This window comes from Eptatretus burgeri, chromosome 8 (genome assembly GCF_056783735.1).
Source record: "Eptatretus burgeri isolate ZD-2024b chromosome 8, Ebu_testis_v1, whole genome shotgun sequence".
In the NCBI taxonomy this organism is placed as follows: domain Eukaryota; kingdom Metazoa; phylum Chordata; class Myxini; order Myxiniformes; family Myxinidae; genus Eptatretus; species Eptatretus burgeri.
The window spans coordinates 21,876,969-21,891,865 of NC_140968.1; the positions used below are offsets into that span (position 1 = coordinate 21,876,969).

The following is a 14,897-nucleotide window of genomic DNA, read 5'->3' on the forward strand; positions in this document are numbered from 1 at the left end:
ACTCCAATGATAATTGAGGTCATGCCGGTCAACGAGCATATTATGAGACAAAGTATTCTTCACTCCTTGGGTGGCGTTTCCCTGGACATCTCTGTTGATGCTCCGACTGAGGTGAGTGATCTCACCAAAACGGGCACATGCTATGCCACGCTCGAGTCTGAAGTTGATCAGTGCCCCAGGTGAGATACTCTTCCAGTCTTGGGGGATTTCAATGCATCGAATGGAACTGATGGGGATGGTTATGAAACATGTGTTGGTCCTCATGGGTCTGGAACTGCAAACCAGAATAGCACTAACTTCCTTGACTTTGCAAGAAGTTATGGACTTAGAGTGGCTGATTCATCTTTTCAGCTCCAACAGGCTCATTGCTGGACGTGGTATTCCAGCACCAGTGGTGTGTCAAAGGAGATTGACCATGTGCTCATTGATGTCACTGGAAGATTATCCAGAACTGCAGGGTCGACTGTGCTGCTCAGTTCCTCAATGCCGAACACAGGCTTATGGTCGCTGCTGTGAAGTTTCTGCTTAAATCCAGGAGAATGGTACCATCCCAGCCAAGGCTGGATGTAGGACGCTCAAGAATGAGAGGGTACCTGAGGAGTTTGCAAACAGGCTGAGTATGGATTTGGGGTGTCTTGGTGCTTTGTGGAGTGCGTTCAAGACCACCATCCTTGATGTTGCTGGTGGATGTCTTGGAACTCACTGGAGGGCAAATAAGGATGTGGTCTCTTAAGGGACACTGGATGCCATTAACCAGAGTCACAGGGCCGGGCTTAATGGCAGAGCTGAGCTGTTCAGGGAGTTGAGGCATAAAACAGTACGTGTGCTGAGGGTGTTCAAGAGGTCTTTGTGCAAGGAATCTGAGAGGGTAGAGCATCACCTGTGGTCAAGTGATTCTCGTCATGCTTTCAGGAGAATTCGCATTCAGGGGTGTTACTATCCTTATTGCTGACCGTCCAATCAACTGTGATCTACCTTCATTTGTGGAACCACAGGCTGCGATGAAGCGGTTCAAATGGGGTGAAGCCCCTGGGATCTGTGGCATCCTTGCTGAACTTCTCAAGGCTGGTGGAAATGCTGTACTCATGTCATTGCATGCAGTTATGTGCTCCTCCTGCAATACAGGCATCATCACAACTGATTGGAAGGGGCCTTGTTGTCCCTCTCTGGAGAGAAAGGGAAGGGTGATCGCCAGGACTGCAACAAATACTGAGGGGTGATGCTCTCTCAGTGCCGGGCAAGTTCATTACTTGGATAATTATTGATGGGTTTCGCCACCATCTGCTTGAACACCAGCGGTCAGAGTCGTCAGGCTTTCTGCCAAAGAGGTCAACGAGTGACTGTATCCTTGCTCTTCGGGTCCTCACCAAACGCAGACGAGAGTTTTTGGTTGGGGTTGCTTGCAGCCTCTGTTGATCTCCACAAAGCATTCGATTCAATGAATGGGGATGTCCTCTGGAGTATTCTTTGTCTTCGTGGGGTGCCACCAAATCTAATAAATCTGATGTCTGAACTATACTCTGGTGCTCAGAGTGCTGGGAGATGTGGTAATACCACATCTGACTTATTTCCAGTTGTTCCTGGAGTTTGTCGGGGGGGGTGGACTGGCCCCCACACTTTTCAGCGCTTGTATGGACTGGATTCTGGGGAGGATGTCAGAGAGATCAAGCTGCAGTGCATTGTTTGGGAAAGTTAAGATCTCTGACCTTGATTTCGCAGATGTTGCAGTCATCTTTGCAGAGACACTGGAGATCCTTTTGGGGGCCTTCAATGTGCTGAATGAGGAGTCGGAGTCACTGGGATTTTGGGTTTCCTGGGTCAAAACGAAGTTCAAGGCTTTCAATGACATCTTGGATGCTGCTATCTTGTCTGTACCAATTTGTAGTGAGGATGTTGAGGTAACAGAGATTCCCTTACCTTGGCAATGACATTCATTTCTCTGCTGGCTGTGAGCCATCGGTCAACAGAGGTCTGGGTCGGTCCTGTGGAGTCATGGATTCACTGGATCATGGGTGTGGCGCTTTTGGTACCTGTGCAGGAGGATGAATGTCCGAGTCTTCAGGTCCTTGGTGCTTCCAGTCTTGCTTTACAGAATTGAGACTTGGATTTTGATGAGGAATTTGAGATTGAGATTTAATTCCTTTGGGACCAGGTCTCTTCGGAGAACCATTGGCTTTGGCTGTTTGGACTTTGTATCCAACAAGCGGTTTCTGAGAGAGACTCAAATGAGATTTGTTACCTGCATAATCCGTGAGTGTTAGCTGCGGGTGTGTGGACATGTGGCTTGTTTTCCTGACGCTGATCGTAGTCACCAGATTCTCTCAGCAAGGGAGCCTCGTGAGTGGAGGGGGCCAATGCGCCGACCACGTGCCTTTTGGTTGCAGCCGGTTGATTGGCATCTCAAGGAGATGGGGATGGGCCAGGCATCTGCCTGGGGGATGACCAGACAGGCCCTTGGAGTTCTGGCGGAAAGTGGACGCAACGACGCACTGCTCCTGCGCATGCTCCCATAACTTTCCTGACCTGAATAAATGGCCTTGACCCCTCTCTTTACTTGCCCTCGGCTCAATAAACTCACAAATTCTTCATATACAATTATTGAGTTGAGAGCGTTTGTTTTTCAGCTTCGGAAAACTTTTGTGTTGTGCACCATGTCTTATTTGATGAATCACATGTATTTTATTCATTTAGAATCAAGTCGTGGTTATTGCATCAGTGAGTGCTTGTTTGGAATATGTTTATTACATCCGCCACCGAAGGTGGAAGTTAGTTGTTTTCACCCCTGTTTGTCTGTATGTTTGTTTGTGTGCAGGTTATCTCAAAAACTTCTGGACCGATTCAGATTAAATTTGTTGGACAGGTTATGTGTGTGACGAGGACGAATGGATGAAGTTTCGGTGAAGATCCGGACATGGCTACTATATATTTAAAAGTGATTCTTCACCATTGAGAGACGGGGAAAAAAAACCGACATGTTGCATGACGTCTCAAAAAGTTAGATACGGATTCAGACAAAACTTGCTGGACAGGTTGGGTGTGTGACAAGGACTAAGATTCGATTTTGGTAAAAATACGACTGGATCCGGATCCGAGAGTTTTTTTTTCGTTTTTAGTGATTCATCTTCATTGAGAGATGGGGTTAAAAATGATACATTGCATGATATTTCAAAAATTTATTGGGCCTTATATGTCCCACTGGATCAGGCATTGTGTGGTGGAGGTATGCGCTCTACTGAGCACCCTTGTGTTCGATTGTGAAGATGGTTGAGGATTCTGTCACAAATACATTTGTTCTGCTTCTTTGCAGATGTCACCTGACCAGAGTGACTACAATGTGGTGTACAGCCCACCACCTTTTGCGAGTGAGGCATTGGTTTCCCTTCTGACTGGGATGCTTCGGAAGGATCCTCTGGAACGACTCACTATGCAGGTGAGGGTTTGATTATGTTTTCAACTATTTTATTTCCATGAACAAAAATGTTCACACATGCTGAGGTTGCTGACCTCCTGTTATTGTGGCTGAAAATGAGATTGCTCACGAGTGGAGGTGTTTCCTGACCTTGTTTATGTTTGATTCCAACACATCCATTGTTTTGCAGGAGATTGTGAACCACCCGTGGTTCGAAGAAAATTGTCACATGTAATTTTGAAGGTAAGCAGCCCTCCTTTTGTCGTCATTTAAAAAATATATCTTCCATTCTAATATAGTTTCTCCGTAACATGGAGCCTCATGGAAGAGCAAGGTGATAGAGAACATGAACTGATAATTGAGCTGCTGGGAAACCATTGGACAACATAAACATGAATTTCTGGTTCCGGGTCTGAGTGTGTTCCACTTGGATCATTGCGTGCCTCTTTACAGTTTATTAAAGCTTTGTTTTCGTGCCATATCCGTTGTGTCTCTCCATTATCTTTTTGTCCCTGTGTTATTTGTGTTTTTGTCCAATGTTTCTGTGTTTAACCTGATCTTCTTGTGGCGATTTATCGAATTTGTCTCCCTGTGAATGTCTGGCCTTGTCAACCAGGAAAAGGATGGGGAATGATCCGAGATGGCGGTGAACAGCGTTCTTGAAGACTTGGAGTGAATAATGAGATTGAAAATAAATGCAGAAGTTGGTTCCACAGGTGGCACAAAGAGGAGGAAAAAATAAGCAGAGGTGAGCAGTGATTCTGGATTTTGAGAGTTTGAACAGAAGAAGGTTGTGGTGGACCGCATGCACCCTGTGGATACCTGGGTAGTGGGGAGTAGACGGGTCTTGATTTCCATTGCATCAAGCTGACAGACTGAGGACAGTATGAAAGAGAGGGTCTTTCACTCAGTTGTTTATACCTGGAGTTTCCGCTTCACATCTGGCAATGCACAACCATGATGACATTGTCAGAAATACGAAACTTACATTTTTGCAACCAAAAATAATCACCTACAATGCAACAGCTTTGGTCTCCAATTCATCTTCCCATTCTGCCGGAAGCATCTCCACTTAAAATAGCGACTCTTCTGCCAATTGGTGGATTTCAACTTATTTTGCCTCAAAAAGGTGAATATTGAGATGAACACAAATCCACAAAAATTTGTGGTTGTGGTGGTGGTGTAACCTGTCATTCAGATGGATAAAGAGTGACCTTTGTGTTACTTAGCAAATTTGTTCAATTGCTAATGTCAAGCTTTTCAACACTTTTACGTATAAACATGAATTTAAATTTTTTTTTTAAACAATTCGATGAGAATATAAATTATTAATCTACTCTGGTATTTAATGAAACCACCTGATAAAGGTGCAGCCATTATTCACGTTGCTATTTCTATCACACAGAACTGTGTATCTCTTTTAATATACTTTTTATTCACGAGATGCCGATCGATATTCCCAATGTAAAGGATGGTACACCTTGATTCCGTTTTCGGTGAAATTGCAGTTTCATAAATCTTGAGTACTTTGTGTTTCTAAATCTGTACTCACAGCAGCTTGTGGAGTGTTGGCTTTGCTAAACAAGACATCTTCAAAATACATTTCTACACAGATGATCACATGTCAACAAACATGACGTCATGTCAAACAAACACAGCAGAATGCGATATATCATACGTCTCATAACATGTGACTTGTTTTTCTCAGATGAATGAAAGAGAAGCGAGACGAGCACAAAACTATGCTCTGTTCTCAAGAAACCTACAGATGTGGGAGAGGTAAGAGATGCCATGCTTGGGTAACCCTGAAAACTACAAAACATTCATTTTCAATTCCTACTTTGTGTTTCCATCCAAACCAAAGGCTCATGATCCCCAGAAACCCGTGCTCCACTTACTGTGCCTTCTCTCTGTGAGGGGTGACACAAGCTGGGTCTCAACATTGTCACAGAAGGTCATTTGTATCTTGAAGGAATTTTGTGCGGCATTCCCGATAGTCCAAATGACCATCTCTCTGTGATTCAATCACGAGTTGTCATTAAGAATGAACCTTTGCAAATGTCACTGAAAATTTACTTTTTGTAAACTCAGCTGTTTACGATGAAGATGCAGGATTAAAGGAGAGAGAACAATTACAAAAATATAAGAGATTATTTTCTCTCTTTTTCAGTGTACAAATCAATACTTTTTCTCCCGGAATGCAGACACTCGACTTGTACTTAAAATGGACGTGTCGACGTTTTAAGGCATTGAATTGCAAACATGAATTTCTTTTTCAGTCTAGAATGAACACTTATGCAATTTATTTCAGAAAATATCAAACACATTGCAGAAAGTTTCCATTTGACATCATGGATGTGTTCCTGGAAATTGTGACGTTCAGCAAAACAACATTAAGCAGATGAAATATTCCCGTAGATGTGTTACAATGGAAGGATGCATTCCCATGGCACATTTTTGGTCACTGATGCCAAACATAACTTTAACCACACCTAACTACATATTAGAGAAAAATAATAAACAAATCAATAAGGAGCACAAATTAAATACACAAATGGACAATTAAATGAATAGTTACAGGGGAACTCAGGAAAATGTCATGCCGAGATGACTGATTGGGAAGGTCTCGGTGTGGGTGTGGAGTGGATTAGTCACAGGGAGGGACATGAAGCCTTCGTTCTCAGACAACTGCTCATATCATTTGTGGGCTTGGAAGGCAAAGTGGGTGTGGGGGGGGGGGTGGGTAAGCCAAGAGCTATAATGAAGAAATCTCTGATCGAGTAATTGAATGGCCGTATGGCAAATTGGGAATGGAGAATTTGTCACCAAAGTGCCATGATATTGTGCGATCACAGCATCGGGGAAATATAAATGCTGTATTTGGTGATGGGTTGAGGTGTCATCCATGTGAATACAGGCATTGGTGTGGGTGCAGTGAATCCAGGCAGTGTTGAGGGGAGAGCAATGGAGATTCGTATGAATGAGGTCTGGGAGACAGTTTTTTTTTAGGTGATGAGACTACGAAATATGAAGATTCTTCATTCTGCACCAAGGATCGTAGACATAGAGTTCTGTGCAGTTTTGAAGGAGCAGGAGTAAATGTGTGTTGTGCAGAGTAAGTACATTCCAACGAGGTGTCAAACAAGAAGCAGAAAGAGAACAGAGTGGTTGAGTCATGAGATAAGGAATGCTATTAAGGAGAAGCAGAAGGCATTTATTTGGTATAAAATAACAGGATTGGAGTTGGAATCAGATTATGAACGGAGTAAGCAGAGGCAATTTAAGAAAATTACATGGCCTCAAGCTAAAAGCCATTTTGAGGAGGACATGGTTAAGCATATAAAGCATAATAGCAAGGCATTCTTTAAGTTTATAAGGGGTGAAGAACGGGTTAGGACAAGTGTGGGTCATTGAGGAATAGTACAGGGGAGTGGTTCGTGAGGAAAGTGAGATGGCAGGCTTATTAAACAGTTATTTTGCTTCAACAATAACACAAGAATTGTCAGGAGAATTGCCAACAGCTGAGATTATCCTTCAAGAACATGAGGAAGGGCCTTTTCAGAAGATCCAAGTTGGAGTGGAGAAAGTCAAAGAACAGCGAGGAAATCTAAGAGTTGGGAAAGCTGCGGGGAAGATAATATTGTTACGAATTTGGAAGCTTACTGCACACAACAGCCAGGTCCTATAGATCAGTTATATCGGTAAGTAAGTGTTTCTCGGTAGGGTCTCGTCCTATGTTTAATGGGTGATTAATTGTACGTGCACTCTGGATTATTTTATAGTTAGGATTTTTACATCCACAACGACAACAACAACACTCTGCTCACGGCATTCTTTGCGCATTCACCGGCATGTGTGTGGGTCACGGCGGTGTGGATTCCATATCCCAGGTGGTGTGGATTTCGCACCAAGTATGGTCAGGAAGCGTTTTGTTCTGGCTGCGTGCCAAATAAGGGTATGCGTCATTTTCCGCCCAATGGGTGACGAGCGGACCAAAAGCCGGGGCAGTCCTTTGAAAGAAGGCGGAGCCGCGACACGCCGTCCATCCAATGAGAGCAGGCCACGGACGAGCGGACCGCGCCCTGAAGGAAGGAAGAAAGAATTAGAGATTGCGTCCCGTGGGCTCGAAGCGCTTCTGTCTGGGTCCGCGGCTGACTGCATCGCGCACATCCGAAGGTCTCGTCTGGTGCATTGCGACAAGAGGTCGACCATCTCATAACGGGAGATCACCTTGACTCGATTCGGCTCCTCTGGATTCGGCTGCCCTGGTCCGTTCGTTGGCGACTGGTGCTCCGGGAAGGTGCAGACGTTGAGCCGTGCGAACGCGGCCAGTAAGCCAGCATGTTCTTTTCCCTCAGCTTGTCTTCCCTCCGAGCTGGAGGGGTAATAAAGACCTCGAGATCCATCTATTTCTGGGTATCCTGTGTGTGCGTGTGTGTGTCTGTGGGCCCCGTCTATAAGTAGAATTGTTAAGTGCTTTTTGTTGTACATTATTTTCCTTGCTTATTTGGATAACTCTTCCCTCGTCCCCCAACTATTGTTAATAAATTCCCCTCTTGTTGAATGTACCAGCTTGTCCTTATCCTTTCTTCCATTGGTTTGCCACGGTGCGTATTGGGGATGAAGAAGGCCGTTGCTGCCATAATTGTGCATTTGGACCGACGGACCTCGGTCACCATCCGCTTGGGTTACACACGGTTGAAGCACAGTAACGGCTCGTTCCGCTCGAGGCCTGCCAAGGGTGTGGTTCCCCAGTAGTTGGTCTGCGTGGGTATTTAGGTATGTTGAAGTTGGCAATTAACCCTACTCCACGCAGTCGAATTATTGGCGATTCATGGTCCTGTAAGGGACCTGTACCTACGGACTTATCCGAGGGTCGCGACCTCAATTCCGGGTGTTTGGTGGAGCCGACTTCTGCTCCCCCGAGTGGTCGTGCTCACCATCAATACCTGGCCCCACAACAATATGCACCTGAGAGTATTGATGGAGGTGGCTGAGCAGGTAAGCGAGATTTTAACGGATATCTTTAATAGCTCACTGCACTCTGTACAGGTTACGTAGCGTTGTAGAGTAGCAATAGTTACACTATTATTGAAAAAAGGATCAAGTGAAGAATTGGGGAATGATAGACCTGGTTGTGTGACTTCACTTGTGTGGAAGGTGTTGGAGACATTAATTGGGGAGCAGATGAGTAACCATTCAAATAAATACAAATAAATTAAAGGTCGTCAGCATGGGTTTACCAAAGTTACAGTCGATCTTGTCGAACAAATGTTTTCGAGTTCTTTGAAGCAGTTTGTGATTGGGTGGATGAGAGAATGGCAGTGCCAAGAATACATTTCGACTTTAAGAAGGCATTTGTAAGGCACCACAAAAGAGGTTGTTCACCAAACTGCAAGGTACCACTTTGGGGGTCCACAGAAAACAACGATAAAATAATGAACAAGAGCTGAAGTGCCTTCAGGAACAGAATGTTATCGAGCATGTTTAAGCTTCTGAATGGATATCTCCAGTCATAATTCCACAGAAAAAAATGCAATAAGTGTTTGTATTCACCTTGTAAAGGTTTATAATTCCAGTTTAGTTGAGAAATAACCCATACTAAAGATTTAGAAACTTTCCTGAGTGAATTACGAGGTTCCACTATATTCTCTAAAGTTCATGTAAAAGTCGCTTACCATCAACTTGAATTGACTGAAGAAAGTCGGGACTTGACCACATTCATCACTTCTGAAGATCTTTTTACGTAGAAATGTGTTTCTTTCGTGAAATTCATCCCTCACTTTGCCTCACTTGTCCAACCGATACGTGATACACAAGCTGTTGTGTCTTTCAAGTGGACTGATTCAGCTGATACCACTTTTGCTGCCGTGAAAGAATTCATCATTCACAGGTTAGGACTTTTTGACCCTTACCGAGATTTAATTGTTACCACTGACACTTCTGGTTACAGGATTGGTACGATGATGACAGATTAGCAGTGACGGTATTGAGTGCATATGCCTGGTGTTGGATGAATGGTTCTGGTAGTTGGCTTGGATCAAATTGTGCTCTTTCAATGAATTAATACCAAGTGGGTTGACTCAGCCTGTCATCCTTTCAAAGTCAGCAAAATGAGTACCAGCTTGCTGGGATGATTGAGCCATTCGAGTATCCTGCGTCGGAGTGGCAACCCGTCCATGATTCTGCCCAATAGCCCAGGAGACTGCTTCAGAAGCATTGATGCTCTGTGCAGAGTATGGTCTGTTTTCTATTTAAATATGCAGTGAGTGGACTTGACTGTTTGAGATACTGTGTCTGCGATTGCATGAGTACAAGTTAAGTTAATTTTCATCGAACTGTTTTTTCATTGTAACTGAGTAATAGCATATTTCGTTTTGGAGAGAGGGGAATGAGGTGTCTCGCCACATTGTACTTATATGGCCACGTGCTGTGCAGTTGAGGGCATGACATCATCAAGCCAATGTGAAGGGAAGGATTGGAGGCCTGCATGAGTTTTGGATTTAAATGGTTTCTCTTGGAGTTCCAGGAAGTTCTGACGTTTCTCCTGCTTCCTTCAGGTTATATCAACACAACGTGACCAAACTCATCCACCAGGTTTTGTCCGATTCCGTCCAACTTCCAAGCACTTCCATTCAATCTCGTGAACAAGCGTTCGAAGAAAAATGTTGAAGCGATCTGATTTGCCATCACTGATTCGAGGTGACATTGTTTACTTGATATTTGTGTGAATAAAAATGCTTGTTGATAATGATCATTAATTTTGTCTGGGTGGTATTCATTCAAGTGACTTTTCTTGAAACTAAAATGAAGACCATTTTAACAAGTCTAACCAGGAAAAACGAGGTGAAAATACAGCGAGATGTCCAGACCAAAACAGTCAAGTGGCTGCCAGTGTCCCATGAAGAAATGTTGAGGAGACTCTGGTCTAGAAAGGATAACGCATGTGTCTGAAGTTTTTATTGCTGCTACCAAACAAGGTGGTGACTCCGTAAGTTTACGCTGTCATTGTCGAATGTACTGACAAATGGTACAGCAATTCAACATCAGTCAGTGGGGCAAAGCACTTCAGGAAGGCTTTCTCCACAAGTTTATGCATACCAGTGTGAAGAGGAATATCTGGATCTGCAAAACCTGTGATCGTGCTCTCAAACAAGGGAAAATGCCTGCTCAGGCTTAAGTCAACATCTTGGATATTGTCGCCATCCCAAAAGAGTTGGTGGAGTTCGATCATTTCAAAATTCGGCTGATCTCACTGAGACTAACATTCATGAAAATGGTGGCACTTCCTTGTCAGAAAAGATATGGGAGGTAGGCATGCAGCACAATGCGAGCCAGCTCAAGGGAAAGCAAATGGTGTTTTAGGTTGTATTTGCAGGGGATCAATTACAAATCAAAAGATGTGGTTTTAACATTCCACAGGAATTTAGTGAGGCCTCATCGAGAATATTGTGTGCAGTTTTGGTCACCACAACTGCGGAAGGACATACCTGCCACAGAGACGGTTCAGCGCAAGGCTACGAGATTGACAGCACAATCGACTGATTGACATTGTACTTGCTGAACATTATGTGTGTGTGTGTGTATATGTATGTGTGTATATATATATATATATATATATATATATATATATATATATATATATATATATATATATATATGTCCTCTCTCTCTTTCTCTCCACCCCCCCCCACCCCCAATCCTCGCGGAGTGTATTGCGACGTGTGGTGAGGCTTCGCTCTCCTCCCTCCTTCCTCGGTTTCTCTTCCTCCCTGTCTCCTTTATTTTTCAGGAAGATGGCTCCCACCAAAAGAAGGAAATGTACAAGAAGCGAACTTGACAAAAAATGACTTGCGAAAACTGCATCCAGAGCAGCCTTAACTCAACAGCAAAAAGCAAGACTAGAAGCAAACACAGCAACAATGACTGCAATCTGCTCTCCAGTACCTGGGATCTCACAGTCGTTGTGTTGTATTTCAGTTGGTTGTCCATCCTATTTGGTTCAGGAGGACACAGTTCAAGCCGATGAAACCTTTGTCGCTCCTGTGTGAAGCGGAGCCATCGCCGTAAAATATAAAACGCACAGGAAATAGCACTTTGTGTTGAGGCACGGCGGTGATGGTCATGTTTAACCCTCGACCAGTCAAAGATCTCCGGGGGGTTAAATACGGCAAGGTAAGCCTTGGTATTATTTGCTGTCTCCCACCTGTCTCTCTTTCTCCTTCCTCTCACCCCCCTCCCCCACCTTCCCTGTCTCTCTCCTCCTACCCATCTCTCTGCCACATCTCTTAGTATTCTCCTCAGCAAAGCGGCAGGTGGTATTTGGAAGTGGAAAATAAAACACACCCACACTGAGAAAAAAATTAATGAATTATGAGCTTTCATGATTGTGTTGCTTTTAAAAATGAGGTTAACAATGCCCATATTATTGGCAGGGTGAAGATATAAATGAGAAGGTGGAGATGAAAATGAGGATGAGATGAAAGAAACAAAGGAAGAAGGAAAATATTATATAGCAGACGATGTTGATGTTATCCCCTTTGGATACAGCTTTACAATTGTTTTTCTTAAATAAATGGAGAAGATAGTGAAGGCATTTTTTAAGACACTTCATATTTTAAAAATGAAGATTCATTTGTTCATGCTGAAAGCTAAAAAGGTTTTCACACTCTGTAGAAGTTGCATTTTTAAATTTCTGAAAACGACATAGAATGGTTTGTAAGTCTATTTGTTGTCTTCTCTGTAAAAAGAATGCCGATACAAAATAATACATTTTATGTGAAAGTAAAAATAATAGTTATACGAAAGGGGATTTAAATGTACATTAATGCTGATCTAAAAAGCAGGAATTGGTGACATACAAACGTTTTTATCAGGAAGTAAATTTCCATCAACTTGGATTCCAGGGAAATTTCACATTCCGGTATGATTCTTTCTGTGGACTGGGAACAAACTTGGATAAAAGATTTTATGAAGCTGACATCAAAAAGAACACCTAAAACAAACAGAACCAGGTACATTTCATAAACAAATCATGCATTGAACTGGACTTCTTCATAAGCAATCATTTTCTCTTCCTGAAAGTAACAAATCATTCTTTGAATCTGTGAATGAAATCAATTTACATTTTGCCAAAATTTGCTCAGATTTACCTCCTCTGAATTTATCTGTATTAACTCCTTATTTTCCAGCATCTTCACTTCCTCCAATCATTGAGCAACTGAATTCTGGTGTTTCGTTACACGTCAACTCAACACGTCCAAAGCCATTCACCAGATGGCTGTTCTATAAGACTCAAAAAATAATTTGCTTATGAGATGTCGGAACCACTGAATGAAATTTTTTTTGTTTTTTTTCAATGTTTTCCTCAAATTTAGAAAACCGTTTTAAAGAGAGTATACCGTTTTAAAGAGTTCACCTGTTATGCATTGCGATCAACTCCATCCGATCTCTATCACACCTGTAATTGCACAAGTATTTCAGCTTTGTCAATTCCTTGCCGATTGGGTGATGAGGGATGTACAACATGGCAATGACCACCAACAGTTTGACAACCTGAAAGGCAGTTCAGTGGTGCATTAACTTAGTCAGTTTACTTGACAGCATCCACGTAGGCTGCCTGGCAACTTTGTTAACTTGTGCACCATCAACTTTCGGAAGTCATTTGATCATGTAAATCATACTATTGCTGTTGAAAGGCTGATCCAAATTGGTGTTGTTCGTGCGTTTTTGCCTGAAATCTGTAGTTTTTTTATCACATCGATCACAAACTGTTCGAGACCACAGATCAACATAAACTTCTCTTAATCTAATGTGGTGTTCTGCAGGGAACAAAACTAGGTCCCATTATTTTCATTGCAATGGTGAATGATGCAGCTGTCACTTCATCTCATCAATGGATATACGTTGATTTTAGCTTTATCGATGTCGTATCAAAGTCACGTCATTCATATTTACAGTCTCATGTTGATTCTCTTTCCGATGGGTGTCATGATTATGATATGAAGATAAATCCAAATAAGAGTAAATTGATGTATATTTCATTTCTTCATCATTTTCCACCTCCGATTCAATTGGAGATTGATCATGCCCCACGAGAAATTGTCTCCTCTCTCAAACTACTTGGCGTTATCATCCAGAATAATCTTAAATGGGATCAACAGGTTCATCGTTTTGTTCGTAATGCATCATGGCTACTTTATATTTTGAGTAAATTAAAGAAAAATGGAGTTGAGGCTCATGATCTGCTTTTGATCTATAAAATGTGTGTTCATCCAAGGCTTGAACTTGGAGAACCTGTGTGGTCTAAGAGCATTACTGTTGCTCAAGCCCAATGTATTGAAAGTATTCAGAAGAGAGCACAACGCATGATTGCTTTTCTGAACATCTTGCCCTGTGGTGAAATTTTGAACACTTTTAATGCTGTCTCACCTTCTGACAGGCAGAACTTAATCACAATCCGCTTTGCTAAATCCTTGCTCACTTCTGAGCGGTATTGCCATCTTTTGCCCCAAACTCTACTTCGTCTACTTATTATGTCCAGTTGCAGGCTCAGAAACTTCCAACAACTACACACGGCTCAAATATGAACTCAGACATACAAACAATCTCCTGTTCCTTTCAAGATTCCACTGCTAAATGCTTATCTCTAGATTGTTGTATAATTTTCTCCCGCCGCGTGGCGGAAGGGGGATATTGTTGTCACCTCGGTCGTCCGTCCAGCTGTCCGTTCGTCCGTCCGGCTGGCTGGGCGTCAACATTTATAGCTGTGAGTGTGATAACTCATAAACTCTTTGCCATATCGATTTGAAATTTGGGTCACACATGTACCTCCTGAAAAGGAAGAACCCTATTGATTTTGAGCGTGGCCGGATCCAAGATGGTCGACTGGGGCGGCCATATTGAAAAAAATGTTTTTTGTAATAAATGGAAAACCACTTATCTGATTTCAATTATTTTTGGTTACTACGTTCTTCACCCCTGGGGAACTTTTTCCAACATGGTTTTGGCCCGCTTGGACATCCACTATGGCCGCCAGGCAGCCATGTTGAAAAAAACTACGTTATCGTGATATTAGCTCCAATTTTTTTCTTAATGGTGTATTGTTTCCAATTCACCTCCCTCATTATCTGGAATATGTATAACCTTTTTCAATGGTGGGGGATTCCCCATCTCTGATGGGTATGTTTTCAATTTACTGTTGTAAACCACCCTGTAATTAATCGATTATGGTACACCGCTCCCTCCCAAATCCGCTTCCATGGGCTGCATGGCGGCATTGCCAAAGTCGCACCGGCAATGTCGTGCGCTGGATGATGTATGTTATTTATTTATTTGGCATGGGGGCAGTGTACCTTGAATGTATTTTACTGGTCAAAAGTTTTAGAACACCCCCATTTTTCAGTTTTTACTGAAATTTAAGTAGTTAAAGTCCAGTGAATAACCTGAAATGGTATAAAGCTAAGCGATAAACTGCCAGAGGTAAAAT

At 42.7% G+C, this 14,897-nt stretch overlaps 2 long non-coding RNA genes across 4 annotated transcripts in view; one reads left to right on the forward strand and one right to left on the reverse strand.

Moving 5' to 3' along the window:
- The first annotated feature begins 3,307 nt into the window (after positions 1 to 3,307).
- Positions 3,308 to 14,348, forward strand: LOC147021286 (uncharacterized). Of its 3 annotated transcripts, none has more exons than XR_015060740.1 (9): positions 3,308 to 3,430; positions 3,600 to 3,652; positions 4,026 to 4,157; positions 5,118 to 5,188; positions 5,274 to 5,363; positions 9,970 to 10,111; positions 11,202 to 11,584; positions 11,845 to 12,423; positions 12,601 to 14,348. It is a non-coding gene; the product is annotated as an uncharacterized LOC147021286 (long non-coding RNA). The 3 variants fall into 3 exon arrangements; XR_015060741.1 differs by having other exon boundaries at positions 5,289 to 5,363; XR_015060742.1 differs by lacking the exon at positions 5,274 to 5,363.
- LOC147021287 (uncharacterized) overlaps positions 11,773 to 14,897 on the reverse strand; it is a 52,736-nt gene continuing 49,611 nt past the window's right edge. Inside the window, exons 2-3 of the long non-coding RNA XR_015060743.1 lie at positions 12,828 to 12,964; positions 11,773 to 12,404 (exon numbers count right to left, since the gene is read on the reverse strand). This is a non-coding gene — a long non-coding RNA (uncharacterized LOC147021287). The remainder of the gene's footprint in view (positions 12,405 to 12,827; positions 12,965 to 14,897) is intronic.